Here is a 26781-nt window from a genome sequence, read left to right on the forward strand (position 1 = left end):
TCAGCAAGTTCCAATTGTGTTAAGGAGGGACTGACAAGGGTATATGATAGGCAGTGCCAAAGCATGCTAGAGTGTCAGGCATGTTAGGGAGTGGTAGGGTATGTTAGGGAGTGGAAAATCATGCCAAGGAATGCAAGGGATGATAATGTGTGCCATGTAGTGCCAATGGATTGTTATACATGCCAGATGTTATGGCATGTGAAGATGTAAACTATGCTACTTAGTAGTTTTATGGGCATTGTGGGATGTGAGCCTTGACTTGGTAACTTTTTAAGTGGGATCAGTTAATATTGGACATAAGAAGCATAAGATGATTTATAGTCCATTAGGGGAACAAGGTATAGTCTAGTTGTAGTAAATGTAACTTGGTAAAGTTGTTGTAGTCAAGGTAGGACTTGGTTGGGTTCCTAAGTCTAAAAGAAAATAAGGGTAGTTATGAGGGAATGAAAATTAAGGAGTGCCATGGTATGCCAAGGAATGAAAAAGCATGCTGAAATATGCCAAATAGTGTCAATGAATGTCAAGGAGTGTTTGGGAGTGTCAGGGAATAATAAAGGAGAACTAGGTCAAAGTGCATGGAAATGAATGAATAAGAGATTATGCAGGGAGTGCTAGTGAATTCTAGGTGTCCCATGGATGAAGTGTGTTAGGAGAATTTCATATTAGGACTTGTAGGAGGAAATCCTATGATTGTGATAAGAGGATGGAAAAACAGTTTGAGACAAAGGGAGACTTTGGTCTAGGCACAACACTATTTTTTCAATGACTTGGTTGGGTTTCCAAGTCACAAAAAAAGCAAGGTTATCTATGAGGGCATGCAAACTATGGAGTGCCAAGGTGTGCAGGGAATTTCAGGAAGTGCTAAAACATGTTATAAAGTTCCAAGGAATGTTAGGCATGTCAAGACATGCCAAGTGCTAAGGCATGCCAATGTTTGCTAGGTTCTAGTATGTGGTGCCAACACATGCTAGGGATTACCAAGGAAACACAAGGGAGGACTCATTTCAATTACATGTAAATGAATGAATGTGCATGTGTGATAGGGAGTGTTAACAAGTTATAGGTGTGCTAAGGAAGGAGTGAAAATGTATGATAAGCAGTGCCAATAGACGATAGAGTGCTAGGAAATCCTACTAAGATGTGACAAGTTCCATGGTGTGCCAATGTGTGCCAAGGAGTGTTAGGGAGTGTTAGGGAAACACAAGGGAGCACTAGGTCATAATGCATGGAAATGAAGGAATAAGAGTGTGTGGCATGGAGTGTTAGTGAGTTCCAAGTGTGTTAAGGAGGAGTTACAACGCATGCTTGACGATGCTAAGAAATGCTAGATTTCTAGGGAGACATGCAGCCAAGATGTGCCAATGTGTGTAAGGAAGTGTGAGCTGGGAGTTCCAGGGAAACACAAGGGCGAACTATTTCAAAATGAATGGAAATGAACAAATAAGAGTTTGTGATTATAAGTTTCAATGAGTTCTAGGTGTGCTAAGGACAAATTGACAAGGTATGTTAGGCAGTGTTAAGGCATGCTAGAGGCTAGGGCAACATGCCAAGATGTCATAGGTGCTAGGGTCTAATAACACGTGTCAAGGAGTGATAAGGAGTGCTAGGGAAACACAAGGGAGAACTAGGTAAAAATTCATGGAAATGAATGAATAAGAGTTTGTGACCAAGAGTGTCAGTGATGTCTAGGTGTGCTAAGGAAAGAGTGACAAGGTATACTATGTAGTGCCAAGGAATGCTAGAGTGTTAAGGCGGTAGGCCAAGATGTGTCAAGTGCTAGGGTGAGCTAGGGAATGTTAAGGGGTGTCAAGGAAACATAAGGAAGCATTAGTTCAAAATGCATGGAAATTAACGAATAGGAGTGTGTGAGAGGGAGTTTCAATGAGTTCTAGGTGTGTTAAGGAGGGAGTGACAAGGTTATATGCTAGGTAATGCCAAGGTATGCTAAACTGCAAAGGCATGTTAGGAAGTGCCACGGTGTGCTATGGAGTGTCAAAGCATGCCAAGTAATGTAGGGGATGTTCACGCATGCCACATAGTGCCAAGGCATTCTAAGACATGTCAAGTGCTATGGCATGTCAAGATTTATATTGTGTTGCTTAATTTTTTTAGACTAAGGTTGGATGTGATGAGCCTTATCTTGGTAACTTGTTAAGTGGGATGAGTGAGATTGTACATGAGTACCCTAAGATGAGTTACAAGTAGTTCTTAAGTGAACAATGCATATGTTGAATTTCCATGACACATGTGAATCTAGGTTTGGCCTTAGAATTTTTTATGCAAACACACTCAAGTGCCACAACACATCTACTATGCAGAACGAAATCTGCCATGAAAGAAAAAGTAATAGATTGAATGCACATAGTTTACGGCTTGCACATCTTCATATGTTAATGCTTATTATTGTGATATACAATAACCATTTAGATGTCTGGTGTATGACTCCTCTGGAGATTTCTATCCAACCACAACATCTTTGTGGTAAAAGGTGTATTGTCATATGTTGCTCCATCAAAAACAGCAACCAAAAGGGACCTTACTGTGCACAAAGATGAAGAATTAATAATATTGTTATCTATGAGTGCTGATGTGGAGGTGTGGGACAAAATTACACAGGTAGCGAACCTTTTTGTTCAACCAATCAAGATTTAAAAAGGAAAATGTGTGATTATATATACATGTGTGATAGTATTTGGAGAAATGCCAACCCAACCCACAAATTTTTTGACATTTTGCTGGAGCTGACCTATAATTGTTCCTAAATTTAATAAACATGTAAAATAGGACTGACTTTTAAATATAAAATATAAATTGATAGGAACATGGCCAAATTGTGAAAGTGTAAATATTGGTATGGTTTAAAGGGACCGATCCCTTTGAAAAGTCTTAAATGTGGTAATGAAGGTTGAACCTCGTCCTGAAACCCCTTTGGGCATCCATCTTAGGAATTGGTGTAGGATGCAACACTTCAGAATAATTTTTCTAGTAGTGATGTCAACACTTGTATAGTGACATGGGGTTGGAGTTAGCCTGTCAAAGCTCATTGGTCTACTTTGGAACTTCTCTAGGGTGATGCCTTAGATGATTTGGAGTATGAGGGCATGATTTGATATTTAGTTTGCATTGAAGAAGCTTTGGAGGCTAGATACTGTAGAAAAACCCCTTGTTCTGAACAGAAAAGCACATGCCACTGAAGAAAGTAATAACAAGTACACAGATTTGAAACTCAAATCACATCACTATTTATTACTCTTTGAAACAAGAAATAACTAAAAATTTCAAACACTACTATTCACTTTTCCTTTAGTCTAGAAGGTACAATGAATCTAGAAACATGTACAACAATGTCTCAACTTTCTTAACTCCCAATCTTAATACAGCTTCCTTGCATAGATAGACAATACAATTAAAGTCTGCTGCTAGTGAATATGATATGAGATATGCAAACTTGCTTCCTTAGCTAAGGCTGAGAATTAATAACTAGGGAAGTGCTCCTTTTAACTGTGCATGCAAAAACTAAATAAAGCAAAGAGTATCGCTACTCTAGGTGCCAGAAATGAGTCCATTTCCTAAGGTAAGTGCTTTGCCTAGAACAAGATATTAAGGACTCAAAAACTTTGTTTCTTCCTTCAAGAGAGGTGTATGCCAAACAAAACTAAGCTATCATGCAATATCCTCCAAATTCATTCACCTTTAAGATAAATCTTGTGCCCAGGAAAAGACAAGAGACCAATATCCAATAGAATTCGTTGACCAGCCAGAGACCCTTATGCTCAAACAACGAGATAATAAGGGGATGTCAACTAGGGTGGAATATTTCACCACCGAAATTGACAAGAGATAGAAGGGGTAAAAAACTATTTGACCTAATGCTCAAGAACAAATGAATTAGTCCACACTTTGTGATCCAAAATGAATTCAATCCTTCTTTATTTATAAATTTTCCAGAGGGGTTTCATATTCTTAAGTTATTGAGTAAACCTTACTCCAAACCCCAAATTTGGGTATTTTAAGCCCAGTTTCCCCAAAAATTGCCCAACAATGGGTATCTTGGGGTTTTTTTCCCATTTATGGAGGACTATAGTCTACGGGGATGGATAGGATATTACGTCCTATTCATCCTCAATTTGTAGAGGACGTTACCTGGCACCTAATAAAAGAAACAATGCTTTAGTTTAGGAGGTAATAACTAAATGCTTATTTCTTTCCATATAGGACATACATCTTGCAAAAATGATCATGGGGTAAAAATACTACAAAATGCCTAAATCTTACTAGCATTGTCATAGTCCAAGAATAAAAACCCTTTCAGGTGAAACAAGGTCAGTACCACATACTACAAGCACAAATGACAAATTCAAAAACAATATACTTATTCAATGAAAGAATGATGAATCATATTAGCACAGTTTAAATTTAATAGCTCTTGAGTTGCAGTGTCAATCAAAATTTCTTAGGTTGGATCATAATTAAGTACTCAATGTTGTTTTCGGTCCAATTTGGGGAAAAGGAGGAGCTCTTGGTGACAATGGGATGATCAGGCTTTTCAGAAGGGAGCTTTGCTATACTTTTCAACATACAAGCCATTCATTCTAGTGGAGGAGATATAGAGAAGCCTTTAATAAGGACCTTTCCAAGATCAATTTGGAGGAAAATCCATTTTCAAAGCTTAAACATAGTTCTAGATTCAAACAAGAGTAGTCATTTTTCAAAACAATTATTAATTCCCAAGAAATTGGAGCCAAGCTGACATGTTGACCATTTATTCTTCTATTGGACAAGGAAGCATTTATGAAAAGTCCTTGGCCCTTTTATCCAATATTTGATGTAAATCTCTTGATTAGAAATGTAAATAAGAGATGCAATCTATATTAAGGAAAAGGGAAAAGTAGAGGGCCTATTAATAATTATCTCTAAAAAACTCTTAATAGACTCCTAACATATTTGAAATGGAAAAGGATAACTCCATGGTTATTTTTTGCTTTAGAAACTTTGCTAATTTCCATGATTGAAGCATGTATTCATGCCTTGAAAGAAGCTCACAAATGATTTTGATATTGGTTGAAGCAAAGAAAATGTGCAAAGTTACACTCACATAGAGGTATGGAAAAAAAGTATGTGGAGCTTGTTGTCCCAGACTCCAAACAAAGAATGGACAAAAGGTGAAAAAACCAAGTCAAAAGGTATGTGTAGCTTTTGTCATGCAGAGGTAGGTATTAACTCCACACTCTATAGCGAAGGCTTTGCGGTGCAAGTGACACAAAGTTTGCATGCAGTACTTTGGATTAAAAGGAATGGAGCTTGATGCTACATGTCCACTATTACTGCACTTTCTGTATGAGTTACAGGAGATAAAAATAATGAGATATGGGAGATAACGAGTAGATACTATTGTTATTCAAATTTAATAAAAAATATTACTATGTCTTCCTCGACATAAAAGAAACATCTTCCATAAATAGTTTCCCCATGAACCTGTTTTAAAATGAATCTCTTCCGTTGACGCGCCCAACCGCAAATAGAAATGAATTCGATGCTAAAGGAAAATATGGTGACTACGCCCATTTTGGTGTTCCCAGACTAGAAGAAGGAATTTCATGTCCATGTGGATGCCTCCTACATTGCACTAGATGCGGTATTGACCCAACCAGGGGAAGGCGAAATTGATCATCCTATAGCCTTTGCGAGCAGGAAATTATCTAAGGCTAGGAATAATTAATCAAATATAGAGCACAGAGGGTTGGCAATGGTGTACACACTACAAAAATTTTAACATTACATGTTGGGTGGGCACTTCAAGATGTATACAAGTCACTCCCCTCTCAAGTACTTGGTCAATAATTCTGTGTTGGGGGGGAAGATCTGTAGGTGGTTATTTCTCTTTCAGGAATATGATTTTGAGGTGATTGTGAAGCCCAGTCGCTTGAATGCGAGACTAGATCATTTATCGAGAATTGAGACAAGTGAAGAACCCACTAATTTGGAAGAAGGATTGTTAGATGCACAACTCTTTGTTGTATGTGTCGCAGACGATCACTTTGCTGACATAATCCAGTTTTTAACCACTAGTACAACCCTGGAGGGATATTCTACACAATAGAAAAAGGAATTGGTGGTTTGCACAACTGATTTCTCTGTAATCGCGGGACACTTGTATAAGATGGGCTCCGATGAAATATTGCGCTGATATGTTTCGGAGTTTGAAAAATCTAGCATCCTTGTTGAAGCACATGGAGGAGTGGTGGGAGGACGCTATGTAGGAAGAGAAACCATGCAGAAGAATATGCGCGTAGGGTTGTGGCGGCAAACGGTGCATAAGAATTATAACTCATATTGCAGGGAATGTGATGCTTGTCAACAGATGGGGAAGCCATCGCGGAGGGACGAACTGCCCTTAAACCCACAGATTGTGTTGCAGTTGTTTGACAAATGGGTGATTGACTTTGTGGGTCTAAGATAGCTACCAGGGAAAAAGACGGGCGTGTGATACATTATTACTGCGTCTAAGTATTTGACGAGAAGGATGGAAGCATAACTGGTCAAATACTTTAGCGCTACTACAACCACGAAGTTCCTTTTCGAATATGTCTTGACTCGATTTGGGTGTAGTAATATATTGATGAGCTATAGGTGTATGCATTTATTAAATGAAACAATTGTCGTGATGCTTGAAGAATTCCAAGTTTATCATCAGAATAGTATGCCCTATCATCCTCAAGCTAATGGTACAGTTGAAGTGTTCAAAAAGATTCTGGAAAGCGTACTGACGAAGGTCTGTAATGAGAAAAGGAATGATTGGGATGTACGCATACGAGCAGTCCTATGGGCATATAAGACAATGTGTAAAAAGTTGACAGGCCAAACTCCATTCATATTGGTTTATGGGATAGAGGTTGTGATGCCAATGGAGTATATTATGTCGAGCCTACAGATTGCAGCATTGAATGATATGGCGGATCGCGAGACTATGGAAGAGCACCTTGCACAGTTGCTGGAATTAGAAGAAGACTGGTTTTTGGCAAGATTTCACCAACAAGAAGGCCTGACACGATTGACATATTAAGCTGCGCACATTTCAGGTGAACGATTTGGCTTTCTTATATGACAGTGAATTCACGAAATTTCCTGGAAAGTTTCAAATGCATTGGCTAGGTCCATATGTAATCAAGGAAACTACAGATGGTGGCACAGTTCATCTCGCGAAGCTGAATGGGGAGTTATTTCCGGGAAGAGTCAATGACAGTCGATTGAAGTCATATAAAGGGGATCCTACCCCTGCGTAATGTCTACATGATGGTGGGATAATCTTAGTACTCCAGGCAGCTGCAAGGAAGTACGGGACTATAAACTACATTGACCAAGAAGTGGGAAAACAAATTAAGGGGGCTACACGATGGAAGCAACCAGTGCACCAGGAGTTGTGCCATGGAAGTTGGTTCTGCGTAGAAAGGGAGAAAAATAGTCGTTGGGTGCACTGTAGGTGATTAGATGGTGAAATTTCTATTAGAAGGAGCGGGTAGGTTGCATTTATGGCACAAATCTTTGGAAATTTGCCGCCAAAGATGCATTTATGATAGAAATTTGGAGGGAATGGTTGGATTTGAATTTGAAATTGCCTATAAAGCTGGCATATTTCCCTACATTAGAACACTTTGCTCTCTGAAAATCGCTTGTGAGATTTCTTTCCTTAAGTTGATGAACATGTCTGATTGGGAAGAACTTTTTAAACACCCAGGGCTAACTAACGTGTCTGAAACTTTCTGTAAGGACTTTTTGGACAGAATGATGGCCATTAACACCACAGAAGTCGCAAATTCTGAAGCTACGGCCCCTGAAGTCACGCTGTCAATGGAAGAAACACCATTTTTACCTACAACATCGAGGTCGCTTAGGCCTAAGTCGTCTGCTACTGAGAAGAAACAAAAGAAACCGCAGCCAGTTCCAGTGAGACAGTCACCAAGGAAAAACCCCGCTAAGATTCGCCAAAAGGGGAAATGGACAAGTCAAAATAGCCCCATGAACTGCTTGATCTTGATGAAGAAGTGCTTCGTGAAGGTGTTGAGGAGTTGGACGCTGAAGAGGGTGAGCCTATAACTCAGATCCCAAAGTATATCCCACCATGAAAAGGAAAAGCGAAGGTACCGAAAGATCCAAATACCGCCAAGTTTATGGTTTCTACACCACTGCTACCAGAGAAGGTGGTATTTGAAGGAGCGCATCCTTGCACTCAAAATGGAAGATTTGGATTTAACGGATAATGAGAAATTCCCCCAAATGGCGCCAAATAAGTATTTGGTGAAGATTTACTATGAAGAGACCGGAGTAACGCAACAGGAGCCAATGAAATGGGTCGCGGGGGTTGAAAAGGCAGAATTGTTCAATATGTTGTACGTGCTGCATTTTAGCAGAACAATCATCAACACAGTCTGTGCGTGACAATTTCTTACCCTAGTACATGATGGGTGTCTCTGGTTGGGAGAACCCATCCCCCTTACGAACATGTTGATCCACCGCATTACGATGTTTCCCTACTAAGGGGTGGATCCAGCCGAGGAATTTGGAGGTAAAACCAAAGAAAAGCAACTCATGGACCAAATGAAGAATGAGTTTGGCTTAGTAAATAAGTCGCTCAAATATTCCATCCGCTCTATAAAGACAAGGTGGTGTAGTTTTCTGCGTAGATATTTGCCTACAAGATCATGAGGAAGTGTCGCGCGGATGAGGTTCTAGCACCAGTAATTTCACTTGTTGCCCAATGTGCTAAGGGAGTGCATTAAAATTGGGCACAGAAAATCTATAAAGAATTTTTGATAAATTGTCACGAAGCACAGGATGATGACAAGGCATTCCATTATGCCTGGCTATTGTTATTGATTTCCCTCATCACATGGAGGCTGACAGAAGGCAGTCAATTCCCTCCATAGGATGTTGCCTTACCAAAAGCCGTGAAGTTCGCTTTGCAATGGGTGATGAAGGACCCTGCAAGAGTCATGGAGACAAAGATGTTTTGGGTGCTGGTAGAAATGGATCTTCGCACAGTGATTAACCAGAGGCCGAGGCTGTCAACAACTATATTTGAGAAATTAGAGGCTTATGCAGAGTTCAAGGCGAATTCCCACAATGTGTCTATCCGCACGAGAAAGGATCCGAAGAAAACATAGTACAAGTTGTCGTACCTAGTGAGTGAGGCTAATGTATAGGAAATTGTGAGGAAATGGACAAGGGAGTGGCTACAACCCTCAGATCTCGGCGCGGGTACAAGAAAGGCAAGGGAGAGTTCCTCTGCACAAACCATAGCAGCACAAAAGTAGAAGGAGGTTGCACAAGCCGTAGCTCAAGAGAAAGTTGCACAACAAAAGAAGGAAGTTGCTACCAAGGCAACTGCTGCTAAGGCAAATGCTGAGAAAGAGTGCGTTACTAAGGAGACCACTGTCGATGTTGAGGAGTTCACTTCTCAGCACACTGAGGAAAAATGGGAGTCTAATGTTGAAGGAGACAGGGACGAGAAGTAGAGCACTCCTTTTAAAGTAACAAAGCACCCCAAGGAGACAACTTTCGGACCTAGAAAGAACAGAAATCTGACAAGCACACGCACGTTGATGCAATGGTCCTCACCGAGGGGGACTTGGATGAAATCGGATATAAGGTCCGCGACACCACGATGAAATTGTGGTCGCAATTCTAACAGCAGTATGAACAAGCATTGGGGAATTTGAAGAAGGATCTACGGGACCTGCAGATTCAGATGGGATGACTTCAAGCGAGCGTTGGCTAGGCAAGCAAGATTCAAGCGAGCCTGCAGCAAGCGAGTGTGACTATGTTGGATACTGATCAGACTTTGGACCTCAAAGTCATTCTACTACCAGAAGGGTCCCTGCACATGTAATCAGAAGAAGGAAACACTCAGTTGGCATAGATCAAGGACTTGGGTGTCATGCTCCTGGTGCTTCCTATTTAGACCCTCCATGAATTACATCAAGGAGTATCTGAGAAATTAAGGGTCAGAGCAAAGTGCGCGCTGCTAGTAATGAGTGAAATGAAGACCAACAACAAGCAGATATTCGCAGAAAAGGTGCAGGTGCTGAAAGAGAAGGAATAAATGACCGCGCACCGCCAAACCTTGGAGGCAACCATTACATAGACATGTAATACAGTGCCAAAGCTCAACATTCCTGAAGACGTAGAGTCAATAATAAAGATTCGGAAGTTGGTTGCAACGATCAAGGAACCAAAGGAGGAAATCTGCCAAGTTTGATTTGAACTTTAGATGCAGATATCAGAGCTACAGTTGAAGTTGCAGCCGACCACTCCGCCAAAATTCTGCGAGCAACATGGAGCAACAGAGGGAATGGCCACTTTGGACATAGCAGTCAAGAACTGCACATATCTCTTTGAACATGCCATGGAAATTTGGACATCTCTGCAGGAGGACCCCACTCTGCAGAAGATTGGTATAGATATCAGGGAGAAGCACCAGTAGTTCGAGGAAATCAGGTCAAATGCGTGCACTTTGGTGCAAGTCCAGCGCTTTGCTCGGCTACAGGAAGGACAAAAGTTGTAGACAGTGATTGAAGAACTGAAACGTAAAGAGGTCATCTTGAGGGCAAGGACACAGTCACGGATAGAGGAAGCATGCCGGATCACTCTGTCAATTCAAGAAAAGTTGAAGACCATTCAACAGATGCAAAGTATGATGGGCCTTGCGATGGAAGGCCCTACTACAGAGAAGCTGGTTGAAGAAGTACAGCAGGTTACGGTGCGGGGTACTATTGATTTGCAAGTGTTGAAAGTGGAGTTCCGCAAACTCTAGGACAATATTGTTGCACTAGTCGAGTGACTCGAGGGTTATTCACCCAATTTGTGTTGGGGGCCTGTTGGTATAGGGTCATTGGGGTCAAGTTGAGTCAAATTTTGGTTAAATTTTGTAATCTTCTTTTGTAAGCTTGTAAAGTTGCCATGAAATGTGGAAGCGGAGCACGAAGCTAGTATGAGTCAAAGGGGCTTTAGTACCTTAGGTGGCTAAGTGATAGAGATTTTTGAGACCCACCCATGGTCTGCGGACCATGGTATTGTAAGTAAAATGCTATATAAAGATGAGTCATAGTGATTCTAAGTATCGAACTAAGATTAAAGAACATTGTTTTGGCCAAGAAGCTAAGGCAAGAAATATTTGTTTCCTGTACTTAGGAGAAGGGGGAAGGCTCCTACATTTGAGTGTGCAGAGACCTTGGTAAGTCCACAGGCTAAATGCGCAGGCCCTTGCAGCTGAGTGTGCAGGGAAAATAATTCAGTAATTAAACGATTATACATAATAAAGACAATTTTGAGCCAATTCTGATGCATTTGAGTCTTATTTATTACTTATGCTAGTCTTTGTATCTTCGCTTGTGTTATGATTTATATGAAATAATGCTTATTTGCTATGAAAAATTAGTATATCTATAATACTTATGCATGTTAAGAATAATTAGGAACCTTCGCAAAGATCTGAAAGTTGTTTAAGTACATTTACATTAATTGTATGTTCAGAAGTTTTAAGGGTGCGTGAAAGTAAATCTAAGCCATAACGACTGCAGGAACCTATCACACAGGCCTCTGGATGCAGAAACTTGGTTATGTCATCCCCCAATAATGCTTCGGGTGAGACTACAGCCTGCGTTACGCAAGTTGTTGCCAAAAGGGCCAGCAGTTATGGTTTTGTTGGTTGGCGCAGATAACACTAAACTTGGGTTAGGCCCTATCAAGCCAACACTTTGAAAAGTGGCTCTAACATTTATGAGGCTAAAAGGTATTATTGCATACATAAACGTTCCCCAGGGTGTAGTCAAAGTAGTTTTCTTATGATCTTCGGGATGTACAACGACTTGGTTATATCAAGAGAAACCATCCATCATGGACATTCTAGCAGATCCTACCACCTTCTGCAAAATGTAGTCCATTTTAGGCATAGGGTAATTATCTTTTACTAATACCTTATTGTTATATGGAATTTGTATCTACGAATAAACACATTTTTCCCAAGTGGGTAGTCACACTTAGAACAACAGAAATAAAGTGGTTTAACCTTTTACTATAATAGATTAATGAGATGAAGGAACTTACTTGTGATCTTTCACTTCCTTTTATTTCCTTTGAATCGCTCCCGTCGCTCACACCTAAACTGAATCCACTCAATTAGTACCTGTCTACAAAAACATAAGACGCCAATGATCAAAGTATACAATCTATCTACTATAAATAAATGGAATCGGCAACAATGAAACATATTTGCATCATAGATATGAACAAGAATATGGGAAGAGGAACAAACAACTTTATTGATGTAGAAGGAAGAGTTACACCCAAAGTGGTTCGATCCCATGTCACTCATCCAACTTCATTCCAAACCCTCGTCACACCAAAAGCACATCAATCCAGTAGCATAACATTACTTGACATGAACTCAAATCTCAAACCAACGGTATTTCTCTACAATATCCAAATTCCAGCCCCCTGATCACTATGATGAGAGGTCAATTTATAGGGAAATGCAGGTGGTTATGTCATAAATTGGCATTGAATGGTTTTCCAAAATTGGAGTTAGTTTCCATGGAGAAAGGGATGAGAGGATATAGGGATAATTGATCCACAACCTATCCAAAGTTGACCTCATAGGATAGGATAAGAGCTAGGCATCCTTCTAGAATGCTCTAGAATCAGAGAATATTCCTAGAATCCTTTGTCAATTTCGCTCATTCTCGCCCAGCGCAGCTCAAAGTGAGCCTAAGTCAGGTCTGAATGGGCCTAGCTGCTCTGCAGCGCAGTTACCCCTGACCAAGGCTGCACTGGTGTCCCAATGAGACATTTTAGCAGGGTTTCAAGCTAGGAAACTTTCATGGATGGAAGTATTCAATTTGAGGACTTGTATAGGGCATGTAACAATTGAATTAGGGTTTGATGAGCCCTAATTATATTGATTTGATTGTCGGGAATGATGTGCCCAAATAGACCTATAACACTTATTTAGATTTCTAAAGTCAATAGATAACTTCATTTTTCCGTTCTTCTCCCTAACAGGGACTAAATTTTATACCCAATTTGAATACCTCAAAGGCATGATAATTTTGGCCTACAACAACTTTCTTACCTCTTTCTCAATTGAATGGAAGTAACAAAGGGTTCATCTACCTAAGCCTTTGTTTATAAGGCTTCACCCCACTTTTCAAAGGAATTTTGTGATGAATGATAGTAGTATCAAATGTTTTCAATTCATCATATGACCAAGCAAACACATCAATATATTGCTTAAAAAGGTCCAGATACCTTTGCTTGTATTCTTGAGGGACTCCCTTAGCTAGCTTAATTACTATGGGGTATTATTCGGTGCCAATATGACATTCCTCTGCTTGCTCTTCAAGCTCTTGTTCAATTTTCTTGGAAACCACATCATTTGGGTTAAATAGTCTTTCCAAGGGGACTAATCCCCTGAGGATGGTATTACCCTTTAGTTGTAAAATCTTGTGCCCAACAATAGTTTCTTCCCAACCAACTTGTTATTCATCTACTATCTTCTCATCCTCCTGGTTGATCACTGAGTTCGAAAACTCTTCAATAACCTCCATGAAGTGTTTGATTTGTTCCTCATCTTCAAACACCTGCCAATACTTTACATTGTCTGGAACTGAAGGTATGTACCTGACCTCAACTTCATATCTGAGCAAGGGGTTTTGAGGAGGCTTAAAATTTCTAGCAACAACTGCCAAGGAGTCAGCCATTCGATTTATTTCTCTGGGCAAAAATTTGATATTGAAGGCTAAGAAAAAGTTCTCAATCAGATCCCATACTTCATTTCGATAAGCCTTCAGTCTTGGATGCTTGGTTTGGCACTGATTTTTTATTTGTTTTACCACCAACTCTGAATCCCCAAACACTGTCAGGCATCCAATGTTGATATTTATGGCAGATTGCAGTCCTAACAAAAGCATTTCATATTCAACAATATAATTAGTGGCTTCAAACTCTAGTTTGAAAGAGAGAGGAATCATGCTACCTTCTGGAGATATCAGCAACACACATGCTCCATTTCCTTCCCTGGAATAAGCACCATCAAAATATAATTTCCATCTTTTGTTAGACTCCAATGACTGTTTATTCAGTTGGACAGAACATTCCACCCAAGTTTTATCCATGATTTGATCATTTTCTCCTAATATCAAGGAAGAAAAATCCTTCTCTTTATCGTACATAAGAGCATTATTTGAACAATCAACCCTTGTAAATGTCTTCACAAATCTAGATTCTATGTACAATCAAGGTTCTTCTCCACAAAACACAAGAATGGTAGCATATGTCAAATTCAGTCAAAGGAACAAATATTTTGACCTTTTCCAACTCTTTTTGAAGGTTGAAAGAAGAGGGGTTCCTATCAATTTTGGCAACATCAACAAGTTATTTATCCTCATTACAAACTAGCTTGACTTGTGGTGGCAATTGCTTTGTTTTAGGGATATCATGCTTATGAGGAATAGGATCCGAGGTCTCCTTTTTGTTTTGTGGGACTTGGTCAAGAGGTTTCTTTCCTTTCTATGTTGACTTAGGAGGATTTGAATGAGGGGGTTCCTCATATTGATCCTACATTATATACCTTTTCCTATTGGACCTGATATCATATTTTCTGTGCAACTAGATGTTGGCCTTTGATTTTGGTTTATTTTTACCTTATACATTTCATCACTTACCACCTTTTATCACTACTTTATTATCATATTCACCTCATTTTTCCTCTTTTAAGCACATCAAGGTAATCAAACTATGTCTTTTAATTCTTTTAGTGTTTGAATAAAAATTGAGCATTAAAATTAAATTTGGACAGAACTCGAAAAGCTTGTAATGGCTCGATTAAAGTCATGGTTGCAGGACACCTGGGCTCGAATCAAATGCATATTTGGAAACAATGGGAATTAGGGATGGATGAGCACTTTTTGGATCACATCAGATCAGCCAGAAGATAGCTGATCAATACTGGTAAAACTTGACCAGTCACTTAGGAAATCCCCTAAATCAGGGGAAGTTTTATGATTCTGTGGGATTCATCCTTAGTTTGTGTAACAAACAGATAATTTCGACCTTTTGAGATGGATTTGGGTTATTGTTATTTCTTACAATTTTTTTTATCTTATATTGTTACGATTTTGCCTATTTAAGCAAGACATTCGTAGTTAGAAGGGATCTAAAAAACTTGAGACTTTGAGACTGTTGACACCTAATCATCAGGATTGGGTGAATGTAATTAATGTAAATAAATAATAAAGAATATCAACAGTCATCGGGAGATGAAGTGAACAGTCTCTCCCTCATGTATATAATAAATACTAACCTGAAGGAATAAAATGAATTGAATTCGTGGAGTTACTACCTGGCCTGACATGGTATCAGAGCTCCCAGGTTCCTAAAATTAGTTGTAACTCCTTGTATCAGTTTTTCTGCCATATTTTCTCTGGGCTCTCTGCCATAACCATTTTTCTGTGCCCTCTTCTCTGACCATTTTTATTCATATTCACCATAAGCTGCATTGCTCACCTTCTGAAATATCCAAACATCTGGTAATACCTTTTGGACGTTGTCAGAGGCGTTGGAGGCAGGTAGAGAGAAGCGAGCGAGCATTGATTCTGGTGGTTTCATGGAGATGAGGTGAGGTTAAGATTTCCCTCTGTTGTATCTATGAATCTTATTGTTATGCTCTGTAGTGTTCTCCAACCGATCGGCTTTTCTTTAAAGAGAAAGACACAGTAGTAGTTGTTGTTTGTGGGATTGAGAAGTTACAAGAGGAAAATATGATGATGAATTAAATTGCTGGATAATGAATAGCTTCGATCTGGGGGGGTGCTACCTCGCGGGTTTCCACGGGGCTGCTCCGACAGTTCTTATTGTTTAACGCTGCCAATATATCTGTTTATGCTGTGGTATTCACCTGGTATTCGTTGTGGTATTCGCTACCCATACATTACATACATTTACGTTGTGGTATTCATTGTTGGTTTTGTTGCTGGTGCCTCACACGGGTCTCTCACTACACTGCCACACCATATGTCGTCTCTCCCCACTACACAGCAGAACCACACTCCAGTTTTTTATTCATATTCACTCCGGCCATAAATGCTTCTATCTCCCGCTATACTCTGCTACTGATCCCACTCCACCTCTAATATAATGCTCCACCTCTCAGTTTATATATGCAGTCCCACTCCCGGTTTATAATACTATGTGGCCCTGATTTATTATGTGTGTTTTTAATACTCTGAGTATTGACTGGAATATTGACATAAAAGATATGCTTGCTGGCGAATTTTATGTGAGAATAGCTAAGAGGGAAGTTGTTGGTATTTGCGCTGTACATTGAATGTACTCTCTCCCATGTATCAATGGAGTGATCTTTTTTAACGCTACCATATATGTGTTGTTTAAACATTACCATATTCTATACTTTAACGTTGTCCAGACATTTGAATTTGTTGTCCCATCATATCAGATGTATATTTTTTCCCATTAGGAGTAAAATTTTGTAGCATAAGTTTTTATTACAGCATGCATTCAATCATATCCATTGTGGGAATAGTTCTCACTGGCAAGGAGAACTATCCTGAGTGGTCTCGGATGATAAAACACACCCTCATTTTCAATGATTTGTGGAAAGGAGTGTGCATTGGAGACAAAGACAAATAGCCAGAACAGCCTACCTCAAACAAAGAGCTCGCCATTTGGGAAAATAAAAACAACAAATCCTATGCATTAATTGCAGCATCTATAAGTGAAGAGGTGATTCGCCATATTACACCATTTTCAACTGCTTTCAAAGCCTTACAAAAGCTTAAAGAACTTTGTGACTCACATTCTGCACTTGAAGTTGTTCAACTCATGATTAAACTCTTCACTCTTGAATTGCAAAATAATGATCCTCTTGCTCTTACATCCGAAGTAAAGTCTATAATGCATGATATCCAATCCACTAAAATTGATTTGGATATTCCTCTTATTGCTTTTCTCAAGGCACTTTATCCTACTTACTCCAATTATCTTGAGTCATTGCAAGCAAATGGAAATTTTAAAGACATTACTTTTGACTCTCTTATGGAAAAATTTGCTAAAAGAGAGAAAGCTTTTGGAAAGAAGACAGCCCCTGAATCTTCTGAAGAGTTTGTGTGCCTTTCTCATAAAGAAAATCATCCTGCTCAAGATTCTTCAAGAGGAAGAGGTGGTCGAAGAGGAAGAGAAAGATATTTTATAGGCAAGGGGGCAGACACTCTCAAGGAGAAAAGGTAGATTTGCATTTCATACGCTGCAAAAGAAATGGATCACATGATGCCTCTACATGAAAGTTACCTTGGGACAAAATTGATCAGCAAAGAAATCAACCCAAAGGTAAAACTAATGATACAGACAAAGGTAAAGCACATGAATCAGCTCACTATGTTGTGGCACAATGTAATATTGGAGTAAATGAAGATTTATTTAACGCTTCACTTGCTTCTTGGAAAAATGATTGGTTGCTTGATTCAAGAGCAACTTGCTACATGACTCATAGAAAAGATTTTTTTTAAGAATTTACTGACAATGTTGATGGAGTAGTATACTTTGCAGACCAATCAAAAATCAAGCCATTAGGGCTTGGCGCAATCAGGCTTAAATTGCCTGGTCTTCCAAACTTTCTTCTACATCGTGTTCTATATCTCCCACAGCTGAAGAGAAACTTTCTATCCTTGGTCCACATCCGCCGGTAAGGTCACTCCATTCATATGTTTGATGGCAAGCTTGAGGTGACAAAAGCATCTGACCACTCACTTGTCATGAGGGGAATAGAAGAAGAAAGGCTTCTCAAGCTGCAAGGTACCTCTGCTCGTGCACAACATTTCTCATACAATTCTCATTATGAAGAAGGTACACTTCCATCAAGTTTACTATGGCATGCTAGATTTGGACATTTGAACTATGATAGCCTCTGCTTGTTAAAGAAAAATGGTGTTGCTGGTTTGCTTAAAATTCCTAGGAAATTTAAGCAATGTGATGATTGCATTCTAGGAAAGCATAGCAAACAGTCTTTTCATTATTCACATTCAAGAGCACATAGCAAACTTGAACTCATTCATTCAGATTTATGTGGTCCAATGCCTGTTCCTTCAACAAATGGAAATAAATATATGACGACGTTTATTGGTGACTACACCAAAATGTGTTAGGTTTATTTATTGAAGAACAAATCTGATGCTTTTCGAATATTCAAGAACTTTCATAAATGGATTGAAAATGATGCACAATCTCATATTGGGTCTATTCGCACTAATAATGGAAAAGAATACACATCAAATGAATTTGCAAACTATCTTGGCCAACATGGGATCAAACATCAAACAACTGTATGTTATAATCCCCAACAGAATGGTGTAGCTGAAAGAATGAATAGGACAATCTTAAATATGGTACGCTCCATGCTCTTCTTCAAAAATGTAAAAATAATGTTTTGGGCTAATGTTGTTCTATGTGCTGCATATATAAAGAATAGATGTCCATCTAATGCTATTAGAAACAAGACTCCATATGAAATGTGGTATAGGCACATTCCTTCGGTAAAGCATCTCAGGGTCTTTGGTTCCACTTGTTATGCCTTGATACCAAAGGTACATAACAACAAACTTGGTGCAAGAAGTCATAACTGTATCTTCCTAAGGTATTCAAACACCTCCAAAGCATACCATCTCTATGATGAAGTCAATAAAAAGTTTGTTGTATCTAGAGATGTAATTTTTCTTGAATCATCCAAAACTGACAATTTTTTTGAGCGGCAACTTGATCGCTTGGATAGATTCAGAAATGCAAAATCATTTCAAGAATTTGATAATCAGATTCCACATCTAAAAGGGGGGATTCCTATACTATATCAACATGTGGAATCTTCTTCTAAAGAACTCTCTCCCCCGCATGAAACTCCAACAACGGATGATGCTTTAAGTGATGTGATTGATAGAATTGGGAGACTCACTCTTGATTCAGTCCCAACTCAATCAACGAAGTAGCCTGGACCATCTGAGAAAGGTATCCCAAAGTGGCTGATAAAGACACTTGAAAGTGTTCATCCTCATGAAGTTGGAAATTCAAGAACTAGAAATTCAAACCGGCAAAATGGAGGTGATGTAGATAACTCTAATTCACCTATTGATATGGATGTTTCTTATGATTGTGAATTGAACTTGTCTACAGATTTTGAACCAACTTCCTTCAATTTAGAAGCTGCTTCTCATGATGAATGGAAAGAAGCAATGCAAAAGGAGTATGATGCCCTCATAAAGAATGGCGCTTGGAAGCTGGTTGATCCTCCATCAGGAACCAAACCAATTGGCTGCAAGTGGGTCTACAAGAACAAGTATAAAGTTGATGGCTCACTTGACAAGCACAAAGCCAGGCTTGTGGCAAAAGGTTTTGCACAGAAGGAAGGGGTCGATTATGAGGAGACTTTTGCTCCCACATCAAAATGGGCTACCATTCGGACACTCTTGGCCCTAGCAGCTCAGAATGGTTGGAAAGTCCATCAAATGGATGTAAAAATTTCTTTCTTGAATGGAGATCTAAAAGAGAATGTTTTTATGTCCCAACCTGAAGGATTTGCAGTGAAAGGACATGAACATAAAGTATGAAAACTTGTGAAATCCTTGTATGGCCTCAAATAAGCACCGCAAGCTTGGTATGAAAAACTAACTGAGCATCTTCTGAAACTCAATTTCAAACATTATGATCTTGATGATGCAATTTTATTTGTCAAGAAAGTTGGCAAAACGGTTGTATATCTTGTGGTATATGTAGATGATTTTTTGATGACAGGGAACAGTGAAAGCTACATTGCCTTCATAAAGAATGAATTGGGGAAAAGTTTTGAAATGACTGATTTGGGTTATGTTCATTACTATCTTGGTATTGAAGTAACCCAACATCCAAAGTCCATATTTCTTTCTCAAAAGAAGTATATTGGAGATTTGTTAAACAGGTTTGGCATGACAGAATGCAATCCTCTTACTACTCCAATGGAACAAAACTTAAAGCTCACATCTATTGAAGGTAAAGAATTTGAGGATGCAACAAAGTATAGACAACTTGTAGGAAGTCTCAACTACCTAACTACTACCAGACCAGACATTTCGTTTGTTGTTGGAATCCTCTCCATGTGTATGCAAAAGCCTTGTGAGGGACATTGGTCTGTTGCAAAAAGAGTTCTAAGGTACTTGAAGGGAACTCAAGACTTTGGAATCAAGTATACACGGGTGGACGACTTCAGCTTGATTAGATACTCTGATTCAGACTTCGATGGAGACAAAGAAACTAGGGTATCTACTTCAGGATATGCTATGAGTCTTGGATCAGGAGCTGTCTCCTGGAGATCACGCAAGCAATCAATTCCAGCAGATTCCACAACAGAAGCAGAATATGTGGCAGTAGCTGAGGCAACAAAATAAATTGTGTGGCTAAGGAAAATTCTTGAAGATTTGCAAGTAAAACAAGTACAATCAACTCCACTCATGATTGACAATACCTCTGCAATAAAGTTGGCCAAGAACCTAAAGTTCCATGATCGAATGAAGCACATCAATACTAAATATCATCTAATTCAACATCATGTTGAGGCCAAAACAATCCATCTCCATCATTGTTCCACTAATGAGCAAATTGCAGACATCTTCACCAAAGCGCTTGGAAGAGAAAAGCTTGAACGATTCAGAATGATGCTTGGACTCACCAACATCCCTTCATATTAAGGGAGGGAATGTTGACACCTAATCATTAGGATTGGGTGAATGTAATTAATGTAAATAAATAATAAAGAATATGAACAGTCATTGGGAGATGAAGTGAACAGTTTCTCCCTCATGTATATAATAAAGACCAACCTGAAGGAATAAAATGAATTGAATTCATGGAGTTACTACCTGGCCTGACAGACACTATTACTTTCTGAAGATAATTGAATACAAAGGCTTGTTTTATCATTTTCGTGTGCATATTGTATGGTTTGAATGGATTTCTTTAGCTAATTGTTTTTAAAGGTGTACCAGGCAAGGCTAGAGGCCCCACATACTGAGCTAAGTACACTTTGTTGTAGAATATTGTTCATATTTGTGCATATGCTAGTTTTAATTATTTATGTTCATCATATTTATTTGTTGTAGATGCTTGTAGATATTTTCAATATGAATTCATGTCATGGCCGTGTTTTTTTGTGTGAAGATTTATTTCCTTTTAGTAGCTACTTTGTATGTGGAAGGACAACTAAGACTCTTAGAAAAGAGCCTCTTCTCCATGAGCTAGGATAGGAATGAAACAAGATTCACTTTCTTATATGCTTTTCTAGACTAAATTTACGTCCTTTCATAGTTACATTCTCTCATGCTTTCTTAGATGTTGGCAATGTTATTATAGACATATTGTGGAAGGACAACTCATGACTCTTAGAATTGAGCCTCTTCTCCATCTTCTAAAATAGACTAATCTCATTAACCAGTCATTTTTTATGCTTTCATAAAGTAGATCTAAATGCTTTACTTCCTTTTTAGAATAAATTATATTTGTAATATGAATTTGCATTATTTTCGCAACTACTTTCTACACTAGTTTAATCCAAGATTCCATAAACTTTGGTTCGATTCTAAGTTTACCAACCTAGATTGATAAGTAAAATACATGTTTTAATTTACCCAGTAAATTGGACTGACACTTGACCTGCATGAAGTCAGCAAACTGTCTATAATAATTATCAATCTCACCATCATCCATTGGGGCATCCAAGTCATCCCATTCTTCCTCATGTGCTTCTATTTCATGTTCCTCATCAAAAAGAGAAGAGAATTGGTTTTCTTGGACCTCTATAGTGTCTTCAGTATTATATTCAGGATCATCTTTGTAACACCCTCCTCCCACATCCACCCAAGTAACTAGGCCAACCAGGGTAGACATGAGCCAAGAGGCTACTATGATCAGATTTGACCTCCTAGGTAACCTTAAGGAAGTGGAATCGATGAAACATGACGCACATCCATCCAACATCATCAATAGAACCCTAAGGAGATAAATCAGCCACTCATATAGCCTATCCTTGGGTCCCACTGTTTTTCTAGACCTCTTAGTCCATAGTTGCTCTCATGTTATGCGAAAGGGAGCGACCAAAGACCTAAATTTGCTCTCATAGGCCTGCATGCTAGCGATTATGGACCAAACTTACCAGTTTTGTGCCAACGACCTCGGGATTTAAGCCACGTTTTCAGGCCCAAAGCCTAGGCCACTGCCCAAAATGGAATGAAAGCTTGAAAACAATAAAAGTACAAGGAAACAATGATGAAAAAACAATAAAATCAACAAGACCTTAAACGAACCCCTACTAGCCATGACAGGCATTTCGTCAAACATATCATCGACATGTAACCTACAAGTGTAAACAACATAATTAAGTGTAGGGATCTCATACTTATCTGAGAATTGTTATAAACCATTGTTCCCTCATGTCATTTGTTGCATATTCATCTATTAGTTCATAGACACATTATCCACTCACATACAAGTAAAAACATGTTGAGAGCCATACATAGTTGTTGTCATAAAATGTTCATATAACCAACAACTATTTATGGCTCTCAGCATGTTTTTACTTGTATGTGAATGGATAATGTGTCTATGACATAATAGATGGATATGCAGCAAATGACATGAGGGAACATTGGTTTATAACGATTCTCAGATAAGTATGAGATCCCTACACTTAATTCTGTTGTTTACACCTATAGGTTACATGTCAATGATATGTTTGACGAAATGCATGTCATGGCTAGTAGGGGTCTGGTTAAGGTCTTGTTGAGTTTATTTCTTTTGCATCATTATTTCCCTCTACTTTTATTGATTTCAAGCTTTCATTCCATTCTGGGCAGTGCCCTGGGCTTTGGCTCTGAAAAAGTGGCTTAAATCCCAAGTTCGTTGGCACAAAACTGATAAGTTTGGTCCACAGTCACTCGCATGCAGGTCTATGAGAGCAACTTTAGATCTCTAGCTGCTCCCTTGCCCATAGCATGAGAGCGACTATGGCCTAAAAGGTCCAGAACAGTAGTGGGACCCAGGGACAGGATGTCTGAGTGGCTTACTTGTCTCCTAAGGGTTTTGTTGATGATGTTGGATGGTTGTGTGTGATGTTTCGTCGATTCCACTTCCTTAAGTTCACCTAGGAGGTCGAATTTGATCATAGTAACCTCTCGTCTCATGTTTACCTTGGTTGGCTTGGTTACTTGGGTGGATGTGGGAGGAGGGTTTTACAAAGTGGTATTAGAGCATGGTTTAACTCTCGGACTAGATGGGTTTAATGTGTTAGTCATGCATCCATGTTAGTTGCATGTGTGTCTCTTAAACTTATATACTTTTTGCAATTTCTTGTTGTTGGATTAGGGTTGTAGTATGGTTATCATGGAGAATTTGATGTTGATTTCATGAAGAGTATTTGACATGAGTATGTGACTGACTGTATATGGTTATTTGTCACTTACATATTGATTTTATGCCGCCTACTTACATCCTTGTATGTTAGGTTACATTTTGAATATTTTGGTTTATTTTATGTCGCCTATTTACATCCTTGTATGTTAGGTTACATTTTGAATATTTTGATTGCATGTATCAGCCTTGTTGGTTGATTGCAATAACTGATCAATTATGTTCAACTGCGTGCATTTATGCGTATTTGTAGTTGGCTAGGAATTGTTATGCATATTGTCAGTTACATGTAGCAATGTGTATAATGGAGTAATTCATAGCATGCATTTTTTATATGGCCTTGCATTGATGACTGGACCCTAGTTAGAGTGATGTTTATGAGTTGACACATTTACATGTTTATGTCGATATGCTGTTATGATTATGTTATACATGAATCACACTGATTTGATGATATTTCAGACAAGGTATCCTCCCCGAGCTATACTGAGGTATGTTGGTTTATTGTGATTTGGTTTATCTGACATATTTATGCATTGCAGGAAGAGAAAGATCAAATGGCTAGAAATGTGGTAGACTACATAGAATCTCCCTATGCTTCAAATGAGCAGGGTGGCATGGGGCATACTTCTGATTTGGTTGATATCTTGAGAAACTTGAAGGAAGAGATAAGGAGTTGTAAGGAAGATAATGATCGAATCATACAGACAAAAAAGAAGCAAGCAGAGGTCAATGCTATACTTCTTCAGAGTTTGTCAGAACTATAGCGACAAGGGACGCTTAAGATCAGCCATGCACATGAGGATGGAACTAATGGAGCATATGGTAGTAGATCTCTTAGCAGACACAAGTCAGATAGATCTAACATAGTGAGAGATGGAAGGTTGTTGGACACTCCGGAAAGGAGGGGCGAAGAGTACATGTATTATTATAGTTATGGTTCTGATAAACATCATGATTGTCATCACTATCATCCTTACAGGATGAATGATAGGGGATACTTATCGGATGAATTCAAGAAAGAAAAACCAACTACTTTTGATGGAGATGTTAAGAATTCAGACTATGCAGAGGCTTGGATACTTGGGATGAACAAATTCTTTGAGTTGCATGTGTACACATATAACATGAAGGCTAGAATAGCTATCTTCAGCTTGAAAGGTAAAGAAGACATATGGTGGGAAGATGTTAAGCGGGTTAGAAACATCAGGACATATGACTTGAGCTGGCAGGAGTTCAAGAGACTTTTCAAAAAAAAGTACTTGTCATAAAGGTACTATGGCAGTAAGGCAAAAGAATTCTATGAGTTAAAGATGGGTTCAATGGTAGACGAAGAATACACGACCAAGTGTCTTGAGCTATTGAGGTATGTACCATATTTTACTGATGAGAAGGCTAAAGTTCAGAGATTTGTTAGTGGTTTTCCATTAGCATTTAGAGATCATATTGAGTATGATGAGCCTCGGTCACTTAAGGAATTTATTAGGAAAATGAACCATTGTTATGAACATTCAAAGCGTAAGAACGAATCTCGGCATAGATGGAAGGGAAAAGACAAACGTAGAGGTAAATGGAAGCATAAGAGGACAAGGTCTCAACATGCAAATGGGAAAGAAAATGTGGCTTCGAAAAAGATATTTAATGCAGCTAGACAGGGACATGGGTCACAACAACAGCGAAAACAACATAGAGGTGAGGGCATTGGTCGATTGGAGTGTTGGACATGTGGTGAGGTATTTTGATTTACCCTAGATCTACTTATAGCTATGTTAGTCATGACTTAGTGGATAAGTGTGGTTTAAATCAGGAATTGCATGTAGAGTCTTGGTTAGTGTAGTTGGCTACAAGTGCAAATAAGTGAGTTCATCATTGGGTAAGAGTTTGCGCATTTGATTTAAATGGTATGCCTACAGCAACACATTTGAATGTGTTATCGTTGGGATCATACAACATTTTATTAGGCATGGATTGGTTGTATCTACATAGAACCAACGTAGATTTCTATGACAAAGCTATTGAGTGTGTTGATGACAACGAAGAGTCTTGCAAGGTAAGAAGAAAGCCACATCAGTTAGGATGGTGACATCTATGCAAGCAAAGTGTAGTCGCAGGAAAGGGTGCAATCTATTTTCAATACACATTTCTAGTGATAAGGGTAAGGAGGTTGAGGATGAAGATGCGTTAAATAGATATCCAGTGTTGCAACAGTTTCAGGATGTATTCCTTGAGGACATTATAGAGTTTCCACCTCACAGGGAGGTAGAATTTTCAATTGAGTTAGTGCCAAGGGCATCTCCAGCATTGAAAGCACCTTACAAAATGAGCACGCTTGAGTTGATTGAGTTAAAATTTCATTTGAAGGAAATGTTGGACAAGGGATACATTAGGCCAAATGTATCACCTTGGGGTGCACCGCTCTTGTTTGTGAGGAAGAAAGATGGTACCCTTAGATTATGCATTGATTATAGGTAGTTGAACAAAGTGACTATCAGTAGCATATACCATTTACCGAGGATTGATGACTTGTTTGATCAGCTGAAGGGAGCAGAAGTGTTCTCAAAGATTGACTTGAGATCCATATACCATTAGGTACGCATCAAGGAGGAGGACATTTACAAGACTGTGTTCAGGACCAGGTATGGGCATTATGAGTTTATTGTTGTTCTATTTGTCTTAACTAATGCTCTAGCTACATTCATGTGCTTGATGAATAATGTGCTGTGTCCATATTTGGATAAGTTTGTTATTACGTTCATGGATGATATAAGGGTATATTCAAAAAATGAGGAAGATCATGTCAAGCAGTTAGCAGCAGTGTCGAGTTTGTTGAGAGAGCATCAATTGTATGTGAAGCCCAACAAGTGTAGCTTATTTCAGGCTGAGGTACACTACTTGGGACATGTTCTCTCTAACGAAGGAGTTGCAGTAGATCCAAAGAAGATAAGGGCCATCATGGACTGGGTAGCTCCTAAGAATGTGGATGAGGTGAGATATTTCATGGGTCTAGCAGGCTATTATAGGAGGTTAATTAGAAACTTCTCACAGCTTGTTTATCCCATTACATCATTGCAAAGGAAAGGTAAGAAGTTTGAATGGACTGGTGAGTGTGAAGCTAGATTTGAGCAGCTTAAGAAGTTGTTGACGTGTGCACTAGTAATATAGATTGCAAATCCAGACAAAGAGTTTGTGGTATGCACATATGCTTGCAAGAGAGGGCTTTATGGAGTCCTTATTCAAGATGGACAAGATGTTATGAGTCTTGAAAGCTAAATGATCATGAGAAGAACTACC

Source organism: Pinus tabuliformis, chromosome 4_2 (assembly GCF_031772625.1).
Source record: "Pinus tabuliformis cultivar Carrire ecotype Pingquan chromosome 4_2, CPIR1, whole genome shotgun sequence".
Classification (NCBI taxonomy): domain Eukaryota; kingdom Viridiplantae; phylum Streptophyta; class Pinopsida; order Pinales; family Pinaceae; genus Pinus; species Pinus tabuliformis.